Below are 24,629 nucleotides of genomic sequence, written 5' to 3' on the forward strand. Positions count from 1 at the left end.
GTTTTTTTTTTTCTTTTCCCACTGTTGCCGTGTGTAGCTTGCAGATAGCAAGCTGTATACCGGCTGTCATGAATTAATAAGTACACTGCAGGTATAGCAAATGCATGAGTATGTCCAAAGAACAGGATGCAAAGTGAAAGAGAAAAATGTTCGAGTGAATGATACTGTTATATAAGGTAAAAATATATGTCATTTTTATGGAAATTCATTGCATTACAGATTTTATTAGTTAGTTTCAAAAATAATGTTTATTTTTTTTTATAAAAACCGATAGATTTTTGCATATGAAGAAACTTGGAAATTAATCTTTACTCTTATATATGTAAGCTAAAAATGTAAACAGGCTTTATAATTTAGTTTATTAATAGATTCTTAATTCTTCATTTTTAATTTGAGTATGTTGTTTTCCTATTCTAAACATAATAATAGCATTTCTCGACTGCGTGATTTCTAGATTTATCTATGCCACAAAGCTTGCGTAACACTTACGGATGGCGTAGTTATTTCGGAACCTAACTCTTGAAAACTGAAAGGCACAATTAGAGTGCCAAGGGCTCCTACATCAGTATTTCTAAATTTTGCTTTCATTACATATATATATCAGACTATCACAAAAGATAGTACATAATCAAAAATGAAAACTATATCTTTAAAATGAACTTTTAATCGCTCAAAATTATACAAAGCTTATGTATGTATATATGCTTAGACGTGTACAAAGCTTATATATGCTTATATAAGTAAATATGTGTAATCTTTCGTCAAAGGCGGCACATATGTTGATTGTGTTCTAAACAAGCACGCTTGAAAAAAATGGATATGGTTTGTATACGCCATACTGTGGCAGAAGATAACATATTAGAAAATGATTCTGTATTGAATACACACTATTACTTCTTCAAAAGTAGACATAATTTATGTATACATTAGAATGACTCTTAATCAGCAGCAGAGGGAGCTCATAGATTAAAGGTAGCTAAATATATATTTCTGAAATTTACTCGTTTTATGTTTTGTACTGTCATCTGTAGAAATTGCAACATGCGAAGTCCGTTGGTCGTAGTTTTCGATTTATTGGCGCATTATTAAAGAAATAATATCAAAAAGCGTACGAATTATTTAAAATAAAACATATGCGCATGATTTGTATTTTACAAGAGTAAAATTAAGTAACATTATAAGGTATTTCTTTTGCCTTCTTGGCATACCTGTGCTGAAAATGTATTCGTATTCCTGAAAAACTGGTTAATTTGACCTGCTTCTTCTAGGATTTTAATGAGATATATGAATAAAAGAAGATAATATTTTATGCGTTTTCTTGGCTATGTCATCATTCAGTAAATTACTAATGTCTCATGCTGTAAGCTTGGAAAAAGCAAATTAATTTTTATTCTCGATGGTGAAAGACCACGTTAGATTTCCTCTTGAAATGCTGTTATGACTTTACGCTTGAAATCTATGTTTGCCTGATCTCAACGATACATTTGGACTGAGTTTCTTGTGCCAATTACTATTTTGCGCATTTATTGGATAAGTCTTTCAAAATTTTGCCTGAATTAATTATTAACTTCCACTTAAATTCTTGTGAAATGTCATTCAGAATCCGTAAAACCCTAAACTGCTTCTGCTTAATTCAGAAGCTATGCAGGAACCTATGTGATAATAAAGGGATAATAATTTTCACAAAAATGAAAACATAAAATACGTGCATTATTTATTCTATTGAGAAATCATACTTTATTTAAAGTTAAAAGCTTAAAGGAAAAATAATACGATTTTAATAATAAGAAAAGAATGGGTTCTTCACATTTATATTAATCAAAATTAGTCACTAGAAGATTATATGGCAAAATAGTCCTATAATATAAAAAATATGAGAATTCCGTTACACTGGATTTAATTTTAATAGGACTGTTATATTGATTGCTATATATTTGCATGACATTTTGTATTACTTTTTGGTGTAAATTTTATAAATATATTAATTTCTGTTCCTCAACATAATACACATTTTAAAATCCGTAATAATGTAAGGAATGCGAAACATACATAATGTAATTCTATTTTAAACAGTTTAAAAAAAAAGGGAGGGGGAGAATGACATAAAAAATATTTTAAAAAATGGCATAGAAAATTCAATATTATTCAAAATGTACGGAACGCCTAAATCTGAGCACCCTGCTTAAAGTTCTAATTCTGCTCTGTAGTCTTCCACTAACGATAACTCACTTTTACGATTCTTAAGAGCAATAAATTATTAAAGTCGCACAGTATGATGCGATAACTTAAATATTATCTCTTGATATACAGTATATGTAAGTGTATTTATTACGTAATATAACATTATATGATATATATATATATATGTAAAATATAAAAATTACGATGGCTTTGCTCTGTGCGAACAAGGAACCTATAATTAACTATCCGCAATTTCAGGATACCAGTACTTTCGACAACGTTCTGGTATGATAAATAACCGCTAGTATAAATACAGAGTTTGCGCCATTTCTCATAAGACTGCTTTCTTCTATCGCTGCTAACAGCTTTTGATGCTGCTTTTCCCAGTCTGTCTTCCCTTTGTTAGAACAGTTATGACGTATAAAGTCTAAGTTTAATTTTATTTAATTTAAATCACTACTGAATATGTAATTTGGAGAATTTCATCTAAAGGAAAAATGATCTGCGGTGGGAACTGAATAAAGGAAGAACATTCTTTGTCGTCATTTTGCCGCCTTCTCAGCCACAACAATGCTTGGTCTCTGATGTAGTTATGTCATCAAGTTTTGTCTTTCCTGTGCCTGCTTAAAATATATATATATATATATGTCATAATAAAAGCAAAGGAAATAACGGAGCAGTGTAGATGCGTGATTAGATCCATATTGAAGAAGAATTTTGATTGCGTAGTATTTAAAGAACTTGGCAGTCGAGGCAGTTTTAATTCCATTTTTATTTCCAATTGATATTTGTGGCCACAATCACTTGGCACTCTAGTCGTGCCTTTCCACAGAAGATTTACATTTTTGATATTGTAGGGATAGAAAGCAAGCCAGCGAAATTACATTTTAGCACGGTAGAGAGCAAAAGCTGAAGTGCGTAGTTATGCAAGATGGAGGCACGCGAAGAGAAAAGTTTTGGTTTACAAGTTTCAGTTCAGTTCAAGGACAGTTTCAGTTCCCAATGATTATGTCATCAGAGCTGCGCCGATCATAGAGTGATCTAGAAATGACGCAATGCAAAGAAGTGATTACGATTTTAGAATAGAGAGGAAGAATTAATGTTTATAGTTTAATCTATAATTTTGATTCATATATTTTTATCTTACATATATATATATATTGTAATAAATTCCAAAGTTTGTTTTAGAAGTTGTTGATCTATAAAGAAGTAGAAATGTGCAAGTCGTGATGATACGTTGTAGACGCAGAATAAATAATCTGGCAGTTGTGGAAATAAAATATTAATTTTTTTAAAATTTTAATTGAACTTTACACACTAATCATCAACGTTCCAGAACTTTTACATTTTTTGGTATTACTTCTGTAAAAAGAGAACATTGCGTTAGAGAGTACACACCGTACAGGGCGTCGTGCAAACAGACCACCACCGTGCAGTCTTCTGGCCACGGTAAAACGCGATATCGGTCGTCCAGCCGCCTGTGTCATGTGTCTAGCGATTTCTCCCGCTGTCTACCGCCTGTTTCTTCTGGCTTGTAAGGCAATACACCGGTCATCTGCGGGTGTGGTTCCTCGTGGACGATCACAACTAAACCCCCGGATAGCTGTTCCTGTAGTTTGAAATTGTCTCCAAAGTCGTGAAACGATGCTGTGAGCAATTCCGAACTCTGCAGCCACACTTGTCACACTGCGGCCTTCCTCCAACTTCCCAATGATTCGACCTCGGGTAAAAGTATCCAGATGTCGTCTAACAAATTGATTATTCGCCATTTCTCGCTGAGGCAGCAACTCGGTGTGATTTTAACTGCTATACGGCGTGCAATCTCTTTGCCAGAAATACTGATCTTACACCGACAACATGCTTTATACTACTCAGACACTACCCCATTACGTCTACCTGCATATCTGCGCATGTGCTACCGTACATCACCTTACTTAATCTCCTGATTGGTCTTTCTGTCCGCTCTGCCTCTTCGTTCAGTTGATATGCTAATTTTTCGACTTCGTCCTTAATTTTTGCACACCAGTGTATATTCAAGCGGTGCTTTGTGATTACCCGCAACTCCTGGGTTCAACATTCATTATCTTTTAGCGTATTTTTGACTATACACGAAAGAATAAATAATGCTCTCATGCGTTTACCATATATGTTTTTGCGTTCACGCGGATTAATAGGCTTTACGCTGAATAATATCTATAGGCTCTAAAAATGCAAATACACATTATATAGTCTTTTTACTCTCATAAAAGCTCTTATAGAAGTCTTCTTTTTATTATTATTTATGAACAGTATATTACCTATGAGCCGTCTGAATAGCCAAACAAATCCATATTCACAAATTCGCTAATTCACAAAATCGTAAGTGAGTTGGCGAAATTTTCTTGGGAATGTGAGTAATCAGAAATTATCTTTCATCAGTATCAAAATAATTTAGAATTTAGAATTTAATTGCTAACACTTGACGCTTCTAGTTTGCGTTTGGATTTATCTCTTTTGTCATAAAATTCAGAGTTACCTCACTAATAATTTTAACCCTCTATATTGTGTGTTACAGAAAATGTATGACAGCGTCACATGAGTATTCATAAAGATAAAGAAAGAAATGTTGCTGGAATGGAGTAGGCACAAAGCTTCATTCAGAACATATATGCGAAATCAAACTGCCGTAAAGTCATTTCTGCCTAAGCCTGGAGGATCATTTATGTTTAACTCTAATGTTCTGTTTGTCTGCAAATAGGCGGACTTGAAAATATACGTAAATGTAAAGGTAAAATTATGGGGACACCAGCGATGTACCATAGGTCAACTGGTAATGCCTTCACATACTAACTCTTTGAAAAAAAGGGGGGTAATTACAAGTTTTATAAGAATTTGTATAGACTGAAGCTTTTCAAAAGGTCTAGAGTTTGCCTATTATGGTACATCGTGCAATTCCACAGTACGCCCCGCGTCCAGTATTTATTAAAAATAATGGTGTAGGGCATAAGTAGATTACAAAATAGTCGGAATACAATTTGAGATTCACAAGATAAATTGAACATCTGATTTGGTGCAACAAAAATAGGAGATAAACATAATTAATAAACAAATAAACATAATAAGATAATTATAATTAGTACTGGCAACACAATGTTAAAATGAATTGTTATAATAATGCTAAAGAGGTAGGTGTCCAGGGTTATTTCAGATATATTGGTTTATTGCAGTTTGTAAAGTTCACGAGCGGAGCCATTTTGTCCATAATCACAGCATGTAAAAGTTCACTAAATTTAAACTGTAAGTGGACTTACACTTGACAGAGATCTAGGCCGTAGGGAAGAGAGTCGTTGCATAATTTTCTGAAACTTTGGATATTGATGTTTATCTTTGATTAAAAACCTTTGGAATGCCAGGAAGTCAGTTCTTGGGGATTTTAAGTGAATATCCTCAGTTAAGGGGCATGAGAAAGTGTAATGACTTGAGAATATAGAATTTTGTTTGGGGCATATGAAATCAGCTGTGTATGTGAACCCCTTTAACATTGCAAAGGATCTCATTGCACCTATTCAGTTGGTCTTCAAGAATATTCAATGAAACTAATCATCCTTGAAGAGGCTGAACAATCCAGAATCTAAGGATGAACATCGCTTACATAAGCGATTATTAATTTGAGTACTTATTTCAAAGTATATCAGGCAGGACACAACGCATGACATCTGTGGGTATATACCTTTATCTATATCGTTCAGTAGTATTAAGGGATACGTATTGCAAATAATGGATTGCGTAACTGCGTCTTTGTCTGCTCGCAGTAAAGAATATTTCGCGATGCATTATCTAATATAATTAAATCTTAAATTAATATTGTACTTGCAGGCATTTTATCTTTAATCACCACTTGGCCGTTTCTTTACGTTTCAAACATAGTTACTGATAAACACGAATGCACTTCTTCCAGTGTTTCCTCATTTTTCCATTTGCTTCCAAGTATGTATGTCTGTGCAGAACGTTTGTGGCATTATACTTGAATAGCACTAAGAAATAAATTTTTTGTTTATATTTTTACTCATTTCTCAACTAGAAGTTTGAAAGAAAACGTTGTGTTCATTACCAGGTCCATGTGATTGTAACTTTGTGCTGCAATAATTTTAGTTAAGTCCTCACAAGTGGTGAGGTAAAATAATTTTAAATATAAATCAACAATTGCGTGTGTTTGTATGTCGATCGTAGGAGGTTTATGGGAAAAACTCATCCGAGAAATCTTAGCTGAAAATTAGGGAAATAGTACTTGAGCTAGTTTAGGTTAGATAAAGAACCCCAGGTAGGTGTTACAAGTTCTCTACACACATCAGGAACTGATGATATTCACAGATATTCGTCGTACATTTGTATGTATTTTTATCGTACTTCACACTGGGGGTATAATGATAATTCATATATCTGACTCCAAATGAAGCAACTCCAGTTTTCATTATTCATGATGAATAGGTCCTTCTAGCATTGTTTCGCTGGCGATGCAAATAAAGGCAATAAGATGTCTAAAACGACTTCAGATACTCAATAACTAGCCATCACCTTTAGCAGCTCCGTCACTAGATGGATAACAAGTGCAAATAAAATTAAACAATTTAAAACTTAATACTTTAAAGTAGCAATTATTTTAAAGTAGTAAGATGCGCATAGTGCCATGCTTCCACCGTGCCAAGCCGGCAATGTTGTTGACATATACTCTATTGCATCCTTCCCCCCGCGATGAAGAAGTTCATCAGTAATAAATGTTAAATTGCTCGAAATTAAACTAAAATACCTCCATAAGCTTCTAAAGAAGGAAAAAAATATTGCATCGGTCTTCTTTACATTTCTGTTGAAGCCTTCAATGTGAAACTATGTACCTTAGCATCTCTTCCTGTGTGAATATATGCTACCTTCCCGTGTCTCCACATATGCGGAGGTAACTTGCCATCTTGTATTACCACGACATCATCAGTCTTAATCTCGTGTGCCACGTCGATAGGCGTTACGTAATCAGCACATTTTAGTTGTAGTAAGTATTCTTTGCACCCAAATGCACCAAAAATCATTTAGCTCACTTTGGCGATACAGATTCTTTTCAAGATGATATTTCTGCACCAGCTGATTTCTTTGGTAGATCTAGCTATATTAGAAACAGATCTAGTTAGATCTACCGAGGAAGTCAGCTGCATCAGTAACGAAGCTATGTCGAGAGATATGTCGTAAAAAGATTGTCAGTCTTTTATCTACTAAAATTGAGAAGGAGGTAGAGGAGATGGCTCTAAAGGTTCATTATACACATACGGTTATCGGACAAGAATTAATGGCAGCTTCAAATTCTGTTATTAAAATTTTTAATTTTTCATACGATAATAAAACCTTTCGAAGAAGTTTTTTCTCACAAATTTTGACCATCCTTTACCAAAATCATCCCCACCAAACAGCTTCTTGTACTATATGTTTAAATCTGATCCTCTTTCTACTATAAAAATCCGTAACATGTTCATCTGTGACTGGATACCTTAAATTTGTGAAGATTATATTCTTCTCTCCTAAAAGTCGCGCGTGGAAAAGCAACAAGATATTTCTCACCTGTTACGCCCGAAATAATTTCTCCAATTCAAATTTCTCTTCTCAAGGAAATGATGCCAGTTACTGCGCATGGTAAAACAGCAATGCATGATATTTTACTTTTAAGTTTGGCATATTGTGCTCTTGCAAAGTCCACTTCAGTAACCTCAAACGCATATGTTTAATTCAAACAAGAGGCAGTGGAACTGTTACTTGTGTTCCGTGACTTGCTTTGAACTTTTTGCGTTTATAACAATTGTTCAATGCCCTTTTAATGCTTTGGCGACCTCCTATAAACGAATGACGGCTGTTAATGCGTACAAACGTATCAGAAACAATAAACAATAAAATCCAACACATTTTGATGTTCTCGTGTAATTAATAGTTCAATATAGTGATGATTTTCCAGAACTATCCAGGGGTGAATTTGACTAGCATTAAAACATAAAATATGAAGTCGTCCTCGTAAACGTACATGCGTGTTTTCATCCGATTTCGGGTCAAGGATAAACCACCGAGACGAATTATTCACCACGTTTCCTAGAGGTAATTGTATTAATTCCTTTTGGAACTCAGGTTTTTAATATATTTGATCCAGGACATTAAGGCATTGTCCAGTTCTTGCTCTGTCAAAAATCCTTTAATATTTTGAGAATTCAGTTTGATATTGGGAAAACATCTATTAATCCATGCTGTTAATCGAATAAATCTATTCTGTCTTAATTATTTAAGTCCAATAGTGGCTCGCGTTCTGATTTAACTTCACACGATATCTTAATTCCCGATCTAACTCTATATCAATCATCGTTCTGATTTAACTCCACATGATATTTAACCGCTTTTTATTTTCAAAGACCGCATAGTCACAACTTTTAACGTTCGTTGTCTGGAACGCGGAATTCTAAGATTTTTGAAACTAGCTTTGTCTATTCCACCACAGCCTAACCGACGTAATACCCTTACATAATCTTATCGGCTGAAGTTTCATTCCCTAGACCACAGGTTCTTAAACTGTGGATCGCGACCCCCAAAGAGCTCGCAGGACCTGCAGCAGGTAATCGTCAAAACTTTTAACAATTTTTATATTTCTTTAACTTATTATTATAATTTTACAATTACCAAATATTTTTACACAATGTATCTGAAAATAGATAAAGATAAGACAATACAGGCAAAGAAAAAATGAAAACGCTTTGACGCATTCTTTTCATAATATAAACTATCATTATGCTTGATTTACACATGACACTGTCATTTCGTATGCTATTTATTTAAAATTTTTACATTGTTCTATGTCTTAAAATTAAAAATGAATGTTTGTGACCTAAAACGGAAGTAGTATACTACAGTATCAGTGAAAAAATTTTCAGTTTCACGCGTGTGTCGGAATTGCGCAATTCTTATAGGGTCCCACAAATTTCGCGAGCCCCAGGACCGCGAAAGAAATCTCAGTGATAAAAGGGGTCGTGACTGATAAAGGTTTAAGAAGCTCTGCCCTATACAAAATTACTAATTTTCAGACTCCTTCTTTTTTTTTTTTTTTTTTTTTTTTTTTTTTTTTTTTTGATTTCTGCAATATGATTACAGACGAAATGTTTCCAGTCTCAAGCACAACTCCTGATACAATACAAACATATTTCGAATCAGTCCAAAGAAATATATTACTGAATTTAAGAAAAGTATATATAGATATTTAGATAATTATGTAGTCTTGCCGCTGTTAAAAGATTCCAAGTAACTACCTAACAATCGCCCGTTTCTGCTTTATTCGTTCCATAGCAAATGGTTTTGACTCTGTCAGTTTCTTCTAGCAAATAAACACTATAATTACAGGATTTCTTTAAAAGTATTTTCTAAGTTTGAACTTCTTCGAATCCAATGCTTTCTAAAATAAATAGAGAATTTGTTACTTACCCACAGTTAAGTCTCCACAGCTCTCCACGTCTTGTATCACATCCACCTTTATCACCAAACCTGTAATGATAATTCCATGTATTTGCCTCCAAAAGCCTCCCAGACGGGAAAGTGGTTAGAGACTCTGAATCTAGCACCGAAAGGCCGAGTTTTGAATCCCTGAGAAGGCACAGATGTAACTTGTCTGTCCCCTCACAGAAGGAAGAAGGCAGACTTTTCAAACGGAGGAAGACTTTTTTAAACCTCTCTTCCTTCCCATCATAGAATTGTCGTACTACGTATATTTATAACACTTGCAAGTTAACGTATCTAAAAACGATTTTGAAGAAATGTATCAGAGTAAAATTAAATCATTAACTCAAACTACTTCGTTTTAGCTCTTTTGAAACGTGACATTTTCATGTAATTTCGTAGAAATTCAAACATAATTAGGTAAATAACAAATAAGTGCGACATGCCCTTTCAGTAGCGTTGTTTTTATACATTTTTGTGTCTATTAGAGGAAGCATCTAATGTATGATATGTCCTTGCTTTTTGTTCATTCATTAAATTATACGAATTCTATTCATAAAATGAATGAAAAGTTTTAATTTCATTTTGAAATGTGAATTTTAAGGCTTCGTTTAAAATGGAAATTCATGTGAGAGGAGAAGAAAACATGTGCTTTAGAAAGATTATTTTGTATCAAAATCAGTAAAATATTGTTAGAGTATGTAGGAAACAAAAACTATCGAAATAAAATCGATAATTAAGTGAAAAGATTAAAAACGGGAAAGGGAAAATTTAAAATATGTTATTAAATATACTAGGGAAAACACTTAGAAAATAAAATCCCAAAGATGGGAAAAACTGTTATAATATTCCTAAAACGTATTTCGAAAACTAACGCAGACTGTTAAAGTATTCTTAAAACTTCTGGTTTTTGACAACCTAACGAAATCTAATAGCTCTTACAAAAGAATCTGAATGCCAGAAACGATAAAATATTTAACCCCCCCTCTCCAAACAAAAGTTCAAAAAGTAAAGCATATAACAACCAAGGAAAGTAAAAAGCTAGCGATAATGAATGAGGAAAATGAACACCAATATATTTTTAAAACACTAATAACAAATTAATAAGAAAAAGTTAAAATCGAAAATCAGAACCTAAGAAGAATTCTAGTTTATGCTAGTTAATTATTTACGGAAAAACAAATCTGTATATAGGGAGGAATGCCTTCGTGGAGGAATTGGCTCGAATTCACGTTTCACATGGAGAAAACTACGGAGTAGCTAGCTTCTTTGCCGAGACTCGAACCCTGTAGGAATATCAAATAGCAAAAGCAGCAGTGGCATCAATGAGAAAATTGGGGGCACTAGCTATGAATTCCGAAACGGTTCAGCAAAAGAATTCTCAAACGTGCTTGTTAGTTGCAGAAATCATATTCAGAATAATATACGTCAGCCTAATTGCTAATGCTAAGTTATACTTTAAGCGATATTGTCGTTTAAATTATATTAGAGCGATATTGTCTTTATAAAGTAGTTCTTCACCGATTTTTGCTATAGAACCAATTTAAATTTAAGTTGAAATTTACGTAATGGAGAACTTTTAATTCAGATCAGCATGAAAGCAAGCTTTCTCAACTTCGCATCTTACAGGTTTTTTAAAAATATTGAATGACTGAATATTGAATTGAGGCTGTATGACTGAATACATATATTTTCGAAGCATGTAGACGTATCCTCCTAAACAAACTACTATTTTCGTATTAGGGGGGGGGGACCTTTAGGATTTTGGTTTTGAAAGGATCATATGGACTATGCTGTATTTATAAAACTTCTGCCCACTGACGTTTCTAGAACTCAGAGTGGTAACATCCAAACATTCGCCTCTTCTCAACTAAACATTCCTTTTCGACAACATCTTAAACTTCAAAATTTGCATTCTCAAAGCCATTCCGAGAGGAACTGCTCAAAAATGATGTAATGGCAACGGTTGTTTTCTTTTCTATTATTGCGCAAAATATCGCTGATAAAGCCCGACTCGCGTTTCTAAAAGCAATGCTTAGTTAACTTCACGGGAGAATTATTCGTCTACGCTTGAAACTTTCGGCTTGAATGCTTTAAATGCTTCGTCCCGCCGAGCTCTGGTTCTGACGCATCTTGAAAAGCCATTTAGTAGATGCGAGTTGACAACAGAAAGATTAAATTTACCTTCCTCTGCAGCTGAAGCGAAGGTCTGAGTTCAGTTTGAGTGGTTGGTACGTAGTAATTTAATTAGATAGTTATATCTTAATGTGACTGTGTTAAACTTTTTAGAATTATGTCTGTCTACTATTCGAAATATATTTAATTTTGAAGATGTTTCTGTGCTTTAAGTGAAAAGTAACAAAAACAAATTTCTATAGATTAAGTCACAATTCGCTTTTTGTTTCGATATGTAGAATGAAATTGAACTATACTGCATAAATATTTTATAATTGTTTTGCAATTTTATTTATTATTTTATTAAAATATTTATCGCTATTTTTTTATTATTATTTATGCATCTTTCTTACTTTTGCTTATTTAAGAATATAAACTAAATTTATTTATTCTGTATTTGTGTAGAAAAATAATTAAGTATTCTAAATTTTAGAGTGTTTTATTTAAGACATAAAAATATTCAGCTATAAAAATTACAGGAGATAAAAAATATCGGTAAAATTACTGTATTCAGTTCTTTAGCAAGTAATATTACTCCTTAAAAAACTGAATCTTACTCTTGAAAATCATAAGCTAGATAATAAAATACGCTACATGTCTACTATAAGTTTAAAAATTGGCAAAAAGGCAACATTTTATTGGGTAAAATTCATTGACTAAGGCCACGCAATTGGACAGCTGTCAGCCTATTGGAAGGGATGTCTTCATGGAGGAATTTTTAAGGAAAACTAGTTCGTGTGTGTATTTATTTACACGTGAGAAAAATCATGAAAACTCCGATTCCGCCTGCCTAGTCTACGACATTCGAAATCGATTCCAATTATTGGTGACATTAACTTTACTGCTGCCGATTTTCAATTATTTAATTATTTTATTTACATATAGATATTTTTAACTTTTCATAAGCAGTTCGCATATAGATGTTTGAATTATTTAGTATTAATTCAGAAGTCAAACAACAAAAATCAGCGTTATATTTACAAAATTTTCACAGGACTAGTTTCGATGGTTTAACCGAACCACCATCCTCAGCTGCAAAACCGCAAATGAACAAGATAGGAAATAACGATTAGATAAGATAAGAAAGCCTGGACAAGAATAAGTAAGTGGCGCCATCTGTTGGTGAAACCAGAACTAAAACATAATTTCTTTAAAGGCCGAAGACAAAGTTGGATTGGAGTTAGGATCGTTAACTAGAACAGAAAGATTTTTATGAATGTGAAATGCCTCTAGAAAATCCAGTTCTCCAATGACAGATGTTTTTTGAATAATTTTGGTAGCAGAAAAATTGAAAGTGTGATTTTCGGACCAACAATGTTGAGCAACAGAAGACTTCTGTGTTTCCTTTTTTCTAACATATGCCTCATGTTCCTTGACGCGAAATTTTAGGGCTCTCTTAGTTTGGCCAATGTAAATTAAACCACATTGGCAAGGAATCCTATAAATGCGCCAGGATTTCATATCCGGAATGGGGTCCTTGAGTATGGAACTCGGAATTTTATTGATGGGAGAATAAACAACCCGAAATTGTGTCTAATTATTTAGTATGCTAATTATATAAATTCATGCATATAAATACGAAAGACACATGAATTGATTACCTCAACGGATTTTGCTGGATTCATTAACTCATAAGAAATTCTAGAATTTGTCGATAAAGAAAGATTTTAGCAGGACATTAAAAATATATTCTCTTCGGTTATTATGCTTCGGATTGTTATCTTTTGGAAATATAATTAATTCTACGATACGTCTAGATCACCTGTACTATTAAAAAACCTTATCTTCAATGTTTTCAGACGTACATGCTTGTCCATTATTATTTTTAAACAGTGCAATTTTCCAACACCTTTGACAGACCATACGTGCATTTGTGTGCATTTGTAGACTATAATAGAACCCTCTCCTTGTTTTACAGTCGTGTGCAAAAGCTTAAGACCACTCATGGAAAAATCAGATTTATTGGAATTCCGCTACAAAAACATATAAATGAAAAAAATAGACATACAAGTTTATTGAAGTGTCATCAGTATTTTGAAGGACTCCTTTATTTTTTATCACTGCTGTAATCCTTTGAGGCATGCTGTGAACAAGAGACTGGCAGTAAGCTTGAGAAATCTCTGTACAATACAAATGCTTTATTAAAATTCTGTAGCAATGGATGGTAGCTTCTCCGTGACTTTATTTTTCACAGTACACCACAGATTCTCTATGGGATTTATATCTGGGCTGTTACCTCGCCAATCAAACACTTGGATTTGAGTAGCTCTCAGACAGTCCTTAACATTCTTTGTCCTGTGGCCCTCATCTGGCTTGGGTATTTCACTGTCGAAATCGTATATCTGTCATCATATATGTTTCCAAATGGGCATCGAATACATTTAGCAGGCGCAGAAAATTGATGCACACTTGACTCATCAGAAAATAACACTGTAATCCACTGTTGTTTGGTCCAATTCTGATATTGTCTGGCTAGAGTCAGTCGTTCCGTTTTCATACTTTAAGTAAGTCGAGGTTTTCTTGCAGTTATTTAGGAAAATAAACCATAATCTTTAGTCAAACATCTGAAAATAGTACTTGAACTGACGTTGGTACCGTTTGCAGCCAGAGCAGCTCTAATTTTATCGCAGGAGGTTGTTGGAAATCGAGTGCTCATCCTTCTTATCACTCGTTCATCACATGCACAAGTTTTTCTTGGGCGGCCGCATCTCTTAAGATCCGTATAAATTCCCGAAATTTTGAATTTACCAATAGATCTGACTGCACATCTGTCTTGCTGACAATTACCTTCAAACTTACTTCACGTGCAGAAAAACCAACGTCAAGCAGGGCCACTATTTTTACCCATTTTTCAGCATTAAGTGAAGGGTTTTTACCCATTACAAGAATTATACAACAACACTGTGTACACAAACTCTAATAACGAACTACTGATAAACGAGATCACGTTATATTTATAGCAGTAGAAAGCGTTTGATGCAATCAACCCATCAGATAGCGCAATCACGAGCGAAAATGTGCAGTCTGTTAAAATACAGGAAAACGACTACTGGTCTTAAACTTTTGTACATTACTGTACAGTGGACGTCATATTTTTAATTTTAGTATCTTCATTCCGCTTTCGTCGCATTTTAGTTTTCCCCTCATTTCCTAATACGTTAAATTTGCACTCCCCAGTAAACTCTTCCTCTTTTCCAAAACTTAGTATCTTCTTCACGAACCTTTATTTTGCAAAATCAGATACTTTTGTGTATTGTTTGTTGACTGCAGTTATGAAACGTCTTTTCCTGAGACAATAACTAGCAGTTTCAGGATGTACTTAATTTTTTGAATTCTCGTTGTCTCTTGAAGCTCAATTGTATGGAATTTTCAAGGATTCTAGTTAACGTTTCTTATGAGAGACCTTCTTTCTGGATTATTTATTTCAACGGTCTTCCATTTCATGGCTTGCTTTTTATCTTCTAAGAGTTTCTTATTACTGTCTGCGCAAAGGTCTTTGCCAATTTAAGTGTTTCTTGACGCTCTCGCGTAGATTTCTTTTCAATCAGTAATTTAATTACAGTTTTTCATATAGCAATATAGTGACTTCTATATTGCTATATGAAATAGTGACTTCTGCTCTTTTATTTTTTATATTCAACTAAAAGATGGATTATTTAATTTCTTATCTGAAACGAACTTTAAATAGGATAAATGAATAAATGAAAATATCAGTATTTTATTTTTTGCAAAATGCTTCACTTTAGTTAGGCATATGCAGACCTTTGTTAAAGAGTGCAAGAATACAATCTGAAATATTGTTAGATTTTGAAACTAAAAAAGTATTTTCTGCTAATCTTCGTATGTGAGGTATAAAATACTAACATATCAAATAAATATTTGTATAGAGAGAATTGAATTTTATTTTTAATTTTTAATTTTTTGGAACCATATGTACATCATCATCATCTTTTGTTGATAAGTGTTAGTTTCGCTTAATTGTTAAGATCTCAACTTACTTAAATTCGCAAAACTATGCAAAATAAGACTAAGAGAAAGTAAAATATTAAACCAACAATTAAATGCAGTATATAGTAATTAGAACAGGTTTAATATTAATTTTTTTGTCAAGAATTTCAATAACATATAAGAAAAATTTTTTAAAAATGTATACTTTTATGTCACTAAATTAAATACACTACTTAAAATAATGCATGCAATGAAATGCAAATAAAATAATCAAGAATATAAGGAAAAGATAAACAAAAATATTTATACTCATTTTTATGAGAATGTTCTTCATTTTATTCAAGCAAAATCTCTTGTAGATCAATGGCTTCCAACGGGATGGTTTGAAATAAATTCTAGACTTTGTTATTTGTATTCACACATAAATAGTATTCTTGCAGAAGCAATAAGAAATGAAAAATATGTAGTAAATCTTTTAAATGAAATCACGCATTCCGAAAGGTAGCTTTTAATAATTTTCCCTTTCCCTCAACAGCTTTAAATCGGGGTAAATAAAAGAGAAATATTTCTTAGAATTTTACACAAATGTTTTGAAAGAAAACGTTTTATAGCTTCGAATGAATGCCAAGCTACACATCATTTATTCCAGCTGTCACGAAGGCAATAATGTGCTCGCATTCGAAGAGAATCTTTTTGAAACATTTTGTTGAAAAATAAATCTTTAAATATGTTGCTGACATTCAGAAACTTCGCAAAATGGTAGAAAAGTATCGAATTTTAATAACAGTCTTCTCGCAGGAAAGTAGAGAATTTTAAATAACAGTCTTAATCGGAAAATTGCTTAGTTAAACTTTTAATTAAATGCCTTTCATTCATTTTTATGTCTACATATGTGTGTTTATGGATTAGGTAAAAATAAATACGTTAATTTAACCTCTTTTATTTATAAAATACCGAAGAATGCTTTATAACTCTAAATAATTATTGGAATGGAAAAATTCTTTCATGTGATCAAATAGTAAAATCTAGCCACTATTTTAGATTTAGCTGACGAGAATTAAAAAATCAAAATAAAGGGAAGTTATCAAGGAAAAGGGTATTCCCTCATATTTACCTCTCTTAAACAATATAAGGGATTCTATAAATTTTTCATTAAATTTTAAAAGTAATAATGAATGACGCATGAAAAGAACAGGAAATCGCAACAGTTTTATCATATTAATAAATGTTTCATATGTGCACAGTTAGTCACACAAAGCAAATGTCCTACTACAACGGAGACACGCTATAGTACTACAAAAGTGCTTACCTATCCTTTATATTTTCGCAATCGTTGATATATACTTCCAGATACTGAAATATTTTAAATTATGCAATTAGACATGCTTTGACATTTTTTAATTTAAAGAAAACAATTTTGTAAAAATTATGTAATATATCATTTACACCTTCTTCTCGTATATATACGTATATTTATAAAATTTTAATTTCGTTATAAAAGATAAAACATAAAGGTGTCACTCAAGTACCACAACAATTTAATTACAGATATTTAATTGCAGAATTAGGAATTTTTGATGTTATTTCCAGTTTGCATTAAGGCGTCGGCCAATAAATAAATTCAGATAATTCCATGTTTATTTCTTTCTTCAAATGCTACTCAATGATATTCTTTTGGGATTTACTAGTGTCTTTAATTTATAAATTTCTTACATTTGGATTTCGAAAGAATTTTCAATCCAATAAATTATACAATTCCCATATTTAAATTTACGTAAAATTAATTTACCTAATAATTACGTATAAATAATCTCATGAAGTTTCATTACTTTAGAACCATAATTTGGTATTCGTCAAAACATTAATTAAAGTTATAAGGTATTTTTCTCGCCTTCTTAGCATGCCTTCACAGTGCAGTGGTCAGCACGCAGGTCGCGTATTCCAGAGGTCCGTGGTTCGATTTCCGGAGAAGGCTTTGTTCATTTTTCATCTTTCCTGCTTTCAACAAATATCTAATGTCTATACAGTGGCGCCCGAACTAAAAGGGTGTAGGATCATGATTCTCTTCACCCAGGATTTGGCGATTGGGTCCCTTTAAAACCTCAGTCGCCCCTTAAAAAAGGGAGTATATAAGGTATTTCTCTTACTTTCCTAGCATACCTTCGTGGTGTAGTGGTTCTGCACACTGGGCCGGTATTCCAGAGGTGGGTGGTTTGATTCCCGGCGAAGGCGTTTGCTAATTTTTCAAGCTCTCTACCTCCAAGTTACCTAATTTTTCTACAAAACATTTCTTAATTTAAATTAATGCAAGTAATGTTCCGAATCGGCTACGTGCTAAACTTTAAAGACTCTCCATTTATTCTAGATCACAGATCTAAGATTCTGTGAATAGGATCTTCATTTAAAACATTTTGATCAATATTCTTCGCAAGAATCTGCACTGAACTGCTTGTCACATAATCTTTTAATATCAAAAAAATTTTTCTAAAAAATTGTTTTATTTTTCATTACTTACAGATGCAAAAATTTCGCTTTTCAGTTTGTGAGACCCCTGAATGGGTCAATTTTTACTGTACGGTAATCAAACTTTTTGTGTTTCACTTTTTATAATGAGAGCATAATTTTCCTAAATATAAGTACTGGGATCGGAAGAACATGTAAAAATCAAATTTAATAATTTTTGCAAAATTTACTTTTTTAAATTTAAAAACCAGTTTTGCATGAAAATTTATGCCATTTAAAATATTTTTGTATCTGCTAGCATATGGCTACGACCAACGGTTGCGAAAATAAAGGGCGAGTAAAATCCTTTGTGTATATCGTTAATACCTTTTATAGAATTTGTCTATAAATTAGCAATAGTAACATTAATACCTGCTAATTAAAGTCTAGCGACAGCAAAATTCAGAGAAGGGTCCTTTGATAGAAAAATAAATATTTTGAAATAATTTATTTTGCTAATGATGAAAGAGTGCAAAATCTATTTTTAAAAACCCATAAAAAGGAGAAAATGATTCCCTAAAATTTTAGCAGGACGGCAGATGTATGATTAAAGCTGTCGAAGTCTTGTACCCAAAATATAATCTGCATCTTAAGAATCATAATAAGCACAAAAATAAAATCATAGTAATCACTTTAGAAATCATACCAATATATATGTTTACAATGTAGGCCTTTTTCGAATAACAGTTGTAGAGACATCAGGATTTTTTTGGAAGCAGGCAAGATGAAAAATGTGCAATCGCCTTCGCCGGGAATCGAACCACGACCTCTGGAAAAACGGTCCAGTGTGCAGAGCCACTACATTACGAAAGCATGGTAGAAGTACCTTACATTCTCCCCCCTTTTAAAGGGCGACTGGGGTTTTCAGGGAACCCAATCGCCAAATCCTGGGTGTGGAGAATCCTTATCCAACACCCTTCTAGTTTGGGCTCCACTGTAGAGACATTAGGTATTTGATTTTTGGAGGCCGAAGAGATGAAAACTAGCAACCTCCTTCGTCGGGAATTCGAACCACGGACCTCTGGAATACCGGCACAGTGGGAAGAACCACTACACCACGAAGGCACGCTAAGAAGGAGGGAGAAATACCTTACACAGTAACACTATAAATTTCATTTATAAAATGTTCATCTTAGTAATTAACACGTGTGCATGTTCATGTATGTTCACAATACAGGCAATTTACGAATTATAGCAATACTATGAAATCGCACTTTATGAAGCTTCCTTTATAGCTATGTAACATGTGTGTATAACTTGTTAAAAGGCAAATGTGCAATAAATATTTTGATTTAGTAAGCTCTGACTGAGCTATGTTGTCAATAAAGTTTAAAGATACAAGTGCACCTCATATGGAAAACGCACATGGAAAGAAACACACAAATGCAAATGGAAAAAAAAATAGTTTTATCAGGTCAGCAGCATTGATGCGTTTTCTGAGTTATATCAGCGTTGTCAGTAGCAGATGACTGTAATCACGATCCGCAACGTAGTTTCCAAAAAGTTATACTTCCTGTGATCAAGAAACTTATGATGCTCTGCGAACGAAGTCATTATCTTTGGATGTCCAAATTTACGCCTTCCAGCGATTACTTATTTTTGTAGACTGCTTTTAATTTACCATGGTCAGTAGATATATAAGATTAAAGTTTTCTGGAGTTCAGATGTCACTTCATTTATAGACGTGGGAGAAAAGAAGACACGGTTTGGGAGCACACGATGAACCAATGAAATAAATTAAAGTCAATGATGTCAGAGATTTCTGGACGGGAAGAGGCAACCTTGTGGTAAGGTAACCTTGAGACTTCTCAATTTTTCAACAGACACACTTAAGCCCATCCTCGTGCTTTGATTTTAAACAGACAGCAGAGTTCCAAAACTGAACCATACCACCACAGAATGCCCTGGTGACCTGGCGTTTATTTTCCTGCTCTTTTCTTATACTATTTTTCTGTGCAACGAACATTTCTTCCACATCAACACAGACATATAAAATTATTCTTTTGCGCTTTCGTTATTTTATAACGAATTTGCACTCGTGCTGCTATTTGGTATACTATGACGAAAGATTTAATGTTTACCAGTTGATGTAAATTGCCTAAAAAAGGTTGGCGATTTTATTCTTTTTGTATTTTAATCACTGTTACATGCGTAATAATTGAGAAACGCAGTATTTTGAAATCCAGTAAAACCTTTAATTGCAGTCTCACATTTATGATATCACTTTTTGAAAGAAGCGAAATGTAATCTTTATTTTTGAAGACATATAATCTTGTATGAAATTTCTTGAAACACATATGTTATACTAAGGAAAACATGAATAAAGTTACGAATTCCAGAGTTTAAAGCACTCAGATAAGACATTCTAAATTAGCGCAAACTGTCATAAAATCTTACAGAACTGTAAGCACTAAATACTAACGCATTTTTTATCGAAAATTTGAATGCCTTGAATAAGACGCCAATTAAATTACTTTTTCTCTTAATTTTGCCAAATATTTTGTTAAGTATGTAATGTTGCGCGCTCCCAACCTGCACGCAACAATAGTGGTGACTGCTATGAACTGGAAAGTATACAAAGTCTTGAGAAGGGTTTAAATCCCTTTTTATTCAACTTTAGAAATTACAGATGCGCGCTCTTGACGCTCACAAACTACGCCGACCCGGTGGTAAAATAAAAATAAGAAACTAAAAATGAATAATAACAAGTGACTACCTACGAGGCTCTCTACATGTAACTAACCTAACCGCGTTCTAAGATACCGCTGATAATTCAGCAAACTTCTGAATATTACGTTGGAAGATTTAACTATCTGCCGAGGCAAGCACACAGGCCGAAACGCGTGGTTCTTCTATTTCTACCAAGCCACCTCCACACTCGTGAAGCAAGAAAGCACACTCTCGAACTCGTTTCCCTTCTATTTAACTCAGATTACTTCCGCTGACAATTTTGAATACTTTGCGCGTTCTACTAAAATTTACATATTCTGGCATTGGCAATTCCAGGGGAAAGTAAGGCTTGACAGGAAAGATAGTTTAAACTTAAAATAAATGTTAGTTAAAATAAATATAAACCCTACATTTGCCGCTGCCAGAATTTGGTAAACTTGGAAGCAGGTCCTAGAAACGACCTGTTGAAAAGTTTCCACAATTCTGAACTAAAATTTAAGAGCCTCTTTTACATAAAAAAAAAAACTGTTTTCTCACAAAAGGTAGAATAAATTTCTGTAGATACTTATTTAACCCTCTCTTCTTACAGCAACCTTTCCTGGACTTCAGCAATCAATCTGTTCTCTTCCTTCCAGCATCTGGAAGGAATAAGTATCAGTATCTTTCTAAATACATTATAATTTGCACTTTCTTGACACTGAATAAGTTTTTGTTTTTGATCGGTTTATTTTTCTTAGTTACTGCTTAATTCACATTCATTCAAGTATTCAAACATGAATTTAACTTTACCCTGGCTCTCCACCATGTGTGGTGTCAAACGGGAATATTCGTGTTTTAGTATTGCAACACTTCCCCTAACCACAATGATTTGTTAGAATTCAACGACCAAATAGACACACCTTACTCGACATTCTAAAACTCGATGAGCTATTTTAACATTCTTAAAATTCAAGTGTATGTGGAGAACCCTACAAAACACATTCATTCTAAATTCCCCCTCATTCATCTTTAGACATGCAGGCTTTCGCTCTAAAGCATGATTTTATCTACAGTTTAATACTTAAATTTGAATTCATTTCTTTTGAGCATTTACTTTTAGCATCTAAAATTTTATGCTTCTAGACTAAATTCTACTTTTACATAACTTTCAAGTATTTACGTATATTTACAAAATTCTAATCCATATGATTTTTTAGGTTTCTCTTCAGTTCTCTGCTTCTTGAGTGGTAGAGCGGGTGACGTTACTTCTGGACCTTCTACTTCTTTTACGCTTGAGTCCTGCAAGAAGCTTTTAAGGATTTCAAAATCATTTTGATTATAATATTTTTTCACCTGGTCGGGACTTGCTTTACAGATTTCCCCTCTCTCGATCTTAAGGTACAATACGACTCCCTTGATTTCCTGAATTACATAGGGGCCTTCAAATTTTGGAGTTAACTTTGCAGTAAAATTGTCTGGGGCACTTGATAAAGAAAATTTCCGCTTCAACACTTTATCCCCAACTTTAAAATCTGCTTCACGGCGTTTTCTATCATAGTATAATTTTTGTCTATTTCTTGCCGCATCCGAGCTTTTAACCGCCTGGTCAATGAATTTTTGCACATCTTTTTGTTTAAATTCTTGCTCTCTTTGTTGCACAAAGACTAATTTATCTAATGGCGTAATTAACTTCCGTCCTAAAAATAATTCTGCTGGAGGTTTTCCCGTAGTATCGTGATTTGCCGTTCTTAAAGCATAAGCTAATTTATGTAGCCATCCCAGCGCTTAAGATGTGTGCTAACATAACTTCGAATTATTTTTACAATATTTTTATTAATTCTTTCTGCTATGTTTGCCTGTGGTCTATACGGAACCATTTTGATATGGCGTATGCCAAGTCCAGTGCAAATATTTTCAAATATTTGGCTAACGAATTGTTTACCGTTATCGCTAATGACTTTTATCGGTGCACCGTATTTTAAAATGCATCTGCGACTGTTTTGGCTGACGCGCGTTTAAGTGGAACAATTTCTGTCCATTTTGAAAAATGATCTACAATTACTAAAAGAAAACGATTTTTATTTAACTCACTCTGGGGGAAAGAACCAAGAAGATCTATGCCTAAAATTTCATTCTGAAATGTAGCGCGAATGCTATTTAAGTACCCAGCCGGGCTGTAATTAATATCATTTATTAACTGACATTGATTGCAGGACCTGACATACGCAGTTATTATTTTGTATAATTGCGGGAAATATACCGCCTCGCGTACCCTTTTTAAAGTCTTTCTGACCCCTAAATGACCCACTGTTTTCGCGTCGTATAATTCCTTCAAAATGCTTAATCGAAGCGAGGCTGAGATGACTGGTTTGTACTCGAGATTTTCGTTTGTTGTTTTCGTATAAAATAATAAATTATCTATTATTTCATAGTTTTCTGCTCTATTTCTTATCGCATCGATATCTGTGCGCTCAAAGCTTTCGGGGTCTTTCAAATATGCGTAGATACTTCCAAGTTCAGGATCAGCTTTCAATTCAGCAATAATTGTTTCTCTAGAAATCTAAAATTTTTTAAGTCAACACAGCGCATTTGAGTTCATTTCCTTCATCGTCCAGTTTTATACGAGAATGTGCGTCAGCTACATTGTTTTCCTTACCCGGTTTATGAATCTTGAGTATATTTAATTATGGAATTATATTCTTGAAGTTTTAAAGCCCATCTTATTAACCTGGGCGTTAGGGTGTTCCCCGAGTAATGTCTACCAACAGCCGCATGATCCGAAAAGACTGTTACTGGCGCTTTGCCGAAATAAACTCGAAATTTGTGTACAGCCATTAATACGGCTAATGTTTCTCTCTCTGTAGCTGTATAATTCCTTTGTGTAGGGTTCAACGTTTTAATAAAAAATGCCAAAGGATGGAGATTTTGCATGAGAACAGCACCTACAGCATAGTCCGACGCATCTGCTGCAATTTCCAGATTTTCGTTCCCCTCCGGGAATTTGAAAACTGGGGCATTGATGAGCGCTTCTTTTAACCTTTCAAATGCGGTATTTGCTTCTGCTGTCCACGTGAATTTACTTTTCTTTCTTTTAATTACTAACAAGGGTTCAACAATATTAGCGAAATCTTTTATGAATGACCGATAATAAGAACATAACCCAAGGAAAGAAGAAACTTTCTTGGCGGTGTTGGGAGGTGGAAAAATTTTGATGGCTTTTATTTTTGAATCTTGAGTTTCTATTCCGTTTTGCGAAATTTTATAACCCAGATATTTAAGTTCTTTAGTTGCGAACTTGCATTTTGAGGCGTTAATTGTAAGACCGGCCTCTTTTAATAATGAGTAGCTTAGATACTTACTTAAGAGGTTAAAAATCGATGCTTGGAGTATCAAGTTGAAAATGGATTGACCAATAAAGATCTGAGATGATTCTTGAGGGTTTTCAAGGGGGTTAGATACCAAAATAGGAAATGTTTAATCATTGACATTAGAATATATAAGAATGCTTTAAAATTAGTGAAATGCATTTCTCACAAAAAAAAAAAAAAAAAAAAAAAAAAAAATTGTAAATATAAAGCGTTTTAAATTGCAATTTGGTGAGAATAATAATTATAGTTCCTGAATTTTCATCACATATATGAATCACTGAACTGAAACTCGTTTTGTTTGGAATGAATTTCCAATAA

The 24,629-nt window shown here is 33.4% G+C and overlaps 1 protein-coding gene across 6 annotated transcripts in view; it reads left to right on the top strand.

Moving 5' to 3' along the window:
* Positions 1-24,629, top strand: part of LOC118184495 (orexin receptor type 2-like) — a 590,403-nt gene that overhangs the window by 150,126 nt on the left and 415,648 nt on the right. Inside the window, exon 1 of one of the 6 annotated variants that reach the window (XM_085820671.1) lies at positions 11,682-11,900. The exons of 4 other annotated variants lie outside the window; for them this stretch is intronic. The gene's annotated coding sequence lies outside the window, so the exon portion shown is untranslated. Of the gene's footprint in view, positions 1-11,681; positions 11,901-24,629 lie in introns of those variants that run through there. One more of the 6 variants, XM_085820673.1, reaches the window with a different exon arrangement.

The sequence above is a fragment of the Stegodyphus dumicola genome, chromosome 7 (assembly GCF_044657685.1).
Source record: "Stegodyphus dumicola isolate Sdum_Otavi_A_Nest chromosome 7, ASM4465768v1".
In the NCBI taxonomy this organism is placed as follows: Eukaryota; Metazoa; Arthropoda; class Arachnida; order Araneae; family Eresidae; genus Stegodyphus; species Stegodyphus dumicola.